Source organism: Astatotilapia calliptera, chromosome 11, assembly GCF_964374335.1.
Source record: "Astatotilapia calliptera chromosome 11, fAstCal68.1, whole genome shotgun sequence".
Lineage (NCBI taxonomy): Eukaryota > Metazoa > Chordata > Actinopteri > Cichliformes > Cichlidae > Astatotilapia > Astatotilapia calliptera.
Genome location: NC_137432.1, coordinates 34,298,826 through 34,304,825, shown reverse-complemented (window position 1 = coordinate 34,304,825; position 6,000 = coordinate 34,298,826). Strand labels below are relative to the sequence as shown.

The following is a 6,000-nucleotide window of genomic DNA, read 5'->3' as shown; positions in this document are numbered from 1 at the left end:
CCATCATGAGGGAAATTGATTTTATGCTGCACTTTTAGCTAATAAATGTTGAACAAGAGTTACTTTCAGTGCAATATAAGAATGAAAACAGACTTAAGAATCAACACTGATCCATACAGAGACTGTCAGAGCTTTGAAAATTGATCTTTTGAATGTTTTGCAAAAATGGAGCATGTCAGCACTGCTAAAACACAAGCTAATGCATAGCATAATGACTAAATCAATTATATCTTACTTATCTGCAGTATTACTGATCAATATACACTGGTTTTTACTGCCAAAAAAGTAGTAATAAAGATCAGCAAAAAGGCAACGGGTGTTTACATTTGTGGCAGGAAGCCTGTAGTCTGAGGCATACAGCATAAAGCTACACTGTAGCCTAGCTCACAGATTTAACATAATGCTATTAATCATTACAATGTAAAAGACTTTGGCGCAGACGGTACATATCAGTCCTATTGTGGGGATCAAGAGAAAGGGTTTTAAAACTATCAATATCAACGAGCAGAACAAGGTTGGTTGTAGCAATGCCAAATGTGGTATGAGCCAGATGTGGCCCAGAAATCATTAACTGGACTTGACATGGGTTTGGCCCAAATTCCACAACACACCTGACATTCAGCCTGTATAATACGGACCTTCAGCGTCAGTCGCAGCCAAATGAGACCCAAGCAAAACTGATTGTGCACATTTGTGCCAGAGAGTGATTGAGGTCTGTGTACGCTGAAAGGATGCTCACACAGGAACAAAATGCAACTCTTTTAAAAGCTCTTCAGCTCCTCATTGTCTTTTCAGTTAAATACTGCATGTCTGTCCTTTTTAACGCTCCTGTCTAAAAGGCTTCTTCTTGTAGGCACGATCTAAAACATGACTGGCCAAGATTTCAACTTTCCCCGTGCTTCTGAGTGGGATTCACACCTCGCCTGAATGAGGAAGCTTGTTTAGTATTTTTTTAGTCCTGGTCCTGCACTGGTGTCTGTCAGCTTAACAATTTGCAGAGAGAGGGACTGTGGAAACTCAGCCTGTTCAGAGGCTATGGAGTCCTCCAAAAAGCCAGCAGCACATAGCCCGATGGCGACGATACTTGCTGTAGGTAAGGTGTTGATTTTTGTTTTTAAATTGTTTTTAACCAGATAAATTCTTTATTAGCTCTGACTTCTATCCTTTCCATCAAAGTAATAAAGCTAAAGGATCAGCAGCAGCACAAACATAAACATGAACAGCCCACATTACCAGGTCTTCCGCATATTTTTGACACTGCCCTCTTGTAACAGTTCACAGCTAAAACATGTAGATGTCCATCTGTAAAGCTCCGTATAGAGCCAGTGGATGCAGGGTGGGTCCAGAAAGGAGCTTTTTTGGAATTCCCCTTTTCACATTAGGTTAGCTGGTGATTCTTAAGTGTAAGTCAACGTGAGTGTGAGTTGTTGTGTGTGTCTGTGTCTGTGTATTAGCCCTGAGATGGACAAGGTATACAGGGAGTCCTTCGCCCAGTGACAGCAGGACAAGCAGTGGATGGATGGATGGACAAACGGACCTTTAAGCCTAGATGGTACAAAGGACCCTAGTATGGAGGTAAGAGTTAGCATCCCAGGCTAAACCTACTGGTCCCTGGCCTTCATGTCTTAAAATACTGATTCTGGTTCTCTTTAGTTTATTTTTGGCCACAAGATGTGTTACTGCAGTAGTCTAATGGGCCTTTTGGAAGTGTAACAGCACTACTTGTGCACACCAGATGGGCAAAAATTCATTCATCATCAACTTTTGACAAGGTTCATTTGCTAATTGAAAACTGTAAAGTTTCACAGCTGCATCACAGCTTTGTCTTGAGACAGCAGTGGCATTATTATTTGTTTTGGGTTTTGTTTTTTTTCCAAATGTGTATTTGCATAGTTCTAAGTTCTCTTAGATGTAGCTATTTAGCTTTTATATTTTATGTATTTTACTTACTGAACTGTCAACACTGTTTGTAAACACGGTTACAGTTCTTTCCACCAACAGGGGGATAATGATGCTGCTGCAGATGTGTGTTTTTGCACCCGATGCTCATATTTATAGCTTGTTAGATATCATGTAAACACGGCAACAAAGATTAAAGAAAATTCTTTTTTTTTCAACCACTGACTCCACTGCATAAATCTGCAAGATGACCTGGATGGTGGAGCCCTTCGTGCCTCTCAGAAGCATTTTCAGCACCTAAAAGTACCTCAGATTTCAAAGGCTGATATGAGTCCCAGATTTCTGCTCACATTTCTCTTTGAGCAGCAGTTGCACGCCGCCACATCGCCACTCTGTCCCCCCATCTGTTCCTGTCCCTTCCTGTTTTACAGCACACTGTCCTTGGATAGCCTGATAGGTTCTTAAAGTCCAATTTATCATTGTTATGCATTTCTGCGAACAGCCTCCAGCAATTATTCAAATGAGGACGGCGAAGAACAGACTCCTCGTGTGGGTTCAGACTCACTCTGATGGAGTCAGTGGAGAAACCGAATCTGATTCTCTTAAAAAGTGATTGTTTCCAAATGTAACTGCGATTAAAAGGAAATACTGTATATTTGTGCGTGTGTGTGTGTGTTAGGTGGAGAAGGGGTGGGGGTGCTGCTCATGGTGTGGTCATAAACAGGATGCAGTGTGGCTGAGGGAACGGAGGAGGGGAATTGGGCTGATGGTGACGTTCATTACACGCACTGGTGCACACGCATAACCCTGGCTGAGACACACAGCCATCATTCACACACACACACACACACACACACGAATACAAACTGGCCACACACACACACACATTACAGATATTCCTGCAGGCAGACACGACAAACTTCCTGTCACACTCACCTCACAGAGACAAACAGGAATTCAACCCTGCCTTACCTTCTTTCTTTCATGGAACTGCAAATGTGCAGCTTCATCCATTCCTTTTCTTCTCTGACCCTCTCCTTCTTCAGAAACAGTCACATGAGTCCTGAGGTAAAACATCAGTCAAAATTAATGATTTCTCTTGGACCCCCCCCCCAAAAAAAAAAAAAAAAAAAATGCTGTGAGTGCAATTATTTAATTTGCAGTGAGCAGCTTGTAAAAACAAAAGTTTTGTGAAAAGCACACCAGGCCTGTATGACTCCTTCTTTGGTTTTACAGAGCGAGTGGGCCCGTTGGGTTTCTCTTAGACATTAAATGCTCCAAAAACAAGTAAAAGTAATGCAATTAATGGACTCAGCTACTGTGACTTCAGGGTCTTTATCTGAAAACTCTACGTCCAGATAAACAGCAATTTTGGGATTTCCATACCATTGACAGAATATTATAATATCAAAAACACCAAGAATAGATCTCAAAAACAGCTGTTAAGTTAAAAAAATGAAATACAAAAACTGGATTGCAGCGCCAACAATAAAAGAAAAACATGTCTCAAAAGTTAAGAAAGAAAGAAAGAAAGAAAGAAAGAGACTCTAATATATATATATATATACTGGAGAAGAAAAAAAGAAAGAGTTTTTGAGTTTTAGATTCTGGTGAATCACTGTTGAGTTCCTGTTTTGATTTCATTCTTTTATAATCACGTTAAGCTTCAGTTCTTCTGATATCCTTCATCTCAGCTTCCTGTTTGGATTTCACTGTTTTTGTGTTTTGCTTTCTGTGTTGATTTTACTATTCTAGTCTCTCGTCTTTGCTCCCTCTGTCCCATTTATGAGTAGGTGCCTGAGAACTTGTTCAGTCGTCTGAGTGTTAGTTGAATTTTGGTTGTTTTCTGTTTTATTTTTGGAGTTGTCTTTTTCATCTTTTGGTTTTACCTCTTACTTTGAGATAATTGTCTTCACCTGAGTTAACTGTTTCCACCTGCTGACCCTCAGGTGTGTTTTGTCGTCTGTGTGCATAAATCTCTCTGCTGTCTGTTCTGCTTCTCCGTTTGTGTTACTTTTTACTCCTCGTGCTGTGTTGATCTTCCGTGTGTCTGAGCTGGATTCAGTTTTATGTTGGACTGTGTTCACTGTGCAGTTTCAGCCAGATAGAGGAGACACCTTTTGTACTTCACTTCTTTACGTAACTCCAGAAACATCAAATCAATTCTAAAACAAATGACCAGCCAGTGCTGAATGTTCTCACTCTTCCTGGTTCTCATACAAACTGATGCATTTTGAACAATTTAAAGTCTGTTGATTGATTTCTTAATGCCTGCTAAAAGACCACTGCAGCCATCTAACAGAGAGGACATAAAAGCATGAATGACCATTTGAGTCTTGGTAAAACTCAGTATTGATCGTGTCCTGGCAATATTCCTCAGATGATAGTAGCAGAGCTGGACAACCTTGTTTATGTGTTTTTCTGAAAAGTGAAGCTCATATCAAATAGCCCACGCAGCTTCCTGACAATTGATTTAACATTAACTGACAGCGGACCAAGGGAGGGCTGGATGATAGGATGGAGTTTATTGTAACTAATGATATGTGGTCGAAAGGAGAAACATCTCCCCCCAGTTTTTCCACTCAGCTGCAGATAAATTTCTTAGTTTAATCTGAGTTTATTTTAGAAAAATCAGCAAACATTTTTTTAATATAAAACTATTTATAAAATGGGTTTTGTTAACGTGTCCGCTCTTTGCATGTGACATTAGCTTTTGACTCACTAAAAGCCTGTTTAGTTGTGGGAAAGTGTTTGGTTTGAATTATAGTATGCTGCTACACATTAACCCTGCACAGTGGAAAAAACAAAGCTTTCCAGCATGTTTAAATAGAGCATCTGGCCCATTCCAGTACTGCCTTATTCCCAATGTCGCTAACTAATATTAATAAAACTGCAGTTTTTCAAGAAAAATGTACTCTATGCAATGTAAAGAACTGCAACAATGTGTCCTTTACTAAAGATAAACAGCTAATTGTTTGATGTTTTATACATTTTAAACAATTCAGATTGTGCTATGGAAATCTAAGTGGGCTATTTATTAAGGATTTTCTGGTGGTTTGTATCATTTTTGTGACCATGGTGCATACTCATCAGCTCAGTATTATTAAAGTCCTTTAGGGGACTTCAACATTTTAAACAAAGATCTTTTTATTTGAAAGCTGATCAAACCAGACTGCTGTGATCATTAAGATAATCTATCTCATACACGCCTGGAGCTCGCTGCCTTCTTGAATCTATTGACCGTGGAAGGGGCCGGGAATTTTGTTGGTTTCCATCACTGCTCTGCTCCAACCCATTACAACAGATTCAGGTCAAGGAACATGACAAATGATTGGCTGTGTTTTGGTGACCCTTCAGGCCAATCAGCGCAGCACATGTGGATGAAATTGCAGGGCAGATAATGTTGCTGGCAGACTAATCATTAATTACTGCCCTTCTATCAATATCTAATTATACTGGCTGTCTGGCTGTGCAGTAAGGAAGATGAACCTCATACTGGAAGTCTGTATTGGCAATATAGCCAGCAATCTGTGATGCTGTCTGTCTGAAAGCAGCTGTTACCCAGCCAGGTCATCACTGCCCAGAGCTCTGCCGGATTTCATTTTAGCTGTTTAATCACAGACTATTTTACTCTTGGGATGCCAAGTGAATGCAATTAATTTCCATTAACCACCTTGCAGGACAGATAAAAAAAAGCAGCGGTGATGGATTGAGAAATGCCGCTTTAAAACACGCCCTTTCGCTCACAGCTCGTGTGTGTGTGTGTGTGTGTGTGTGTGTGTGTGTGTGTGTGTGTGTGTGTGTGTGTTGGGTTGGCTCCTGTTCATTTTCACCCTATATTTGTAACAGCATGACAAGTTTGAACTGGGAAAAAAGATTTTCGCACGGATGCTATCCTGCCATACGCTGCAAAAGATAGCAGCCAGAGTTTAATAAAAACAAGATGCTCTTTTAATATACTGCTTAGAAGATCATCCAAGTCAGAAAATAAAGCAAAGATTCCTGCTGAAAGAGGCCCATAGACTGGATTTTATGAATATTTAGGTCACACTTCCCTTTAGAGGAAACCTAAGAATATCTTTTGACTAGTAAGTAACCAAA

The 6,000-nt window shown here is 40.1% G+C and overlaps 1 long non-coding RNA gene across 1 annotated transcript; it reads left to right on the top strand.

The window, feature by feature from the left end:
- Positions 1 to 749: 749 nt before the first annotated feature.
- LOC145431875 (uncharacterized) lies at positions 750 to 2,492 on the top strand. Its single transcript, XR_013912181.1, has 3 exons — positions 750 to 1,093; positions 1,455 to 1,575; positions 2,147 to 2,492. It is a non-coding gene; the product is annotated as an uncharacterized LOC145431875 (long non-coding RNA).
- The last annotated feature ends 3,508 nt before the right edge of the window (positions 2,493 to 6,000 follow it).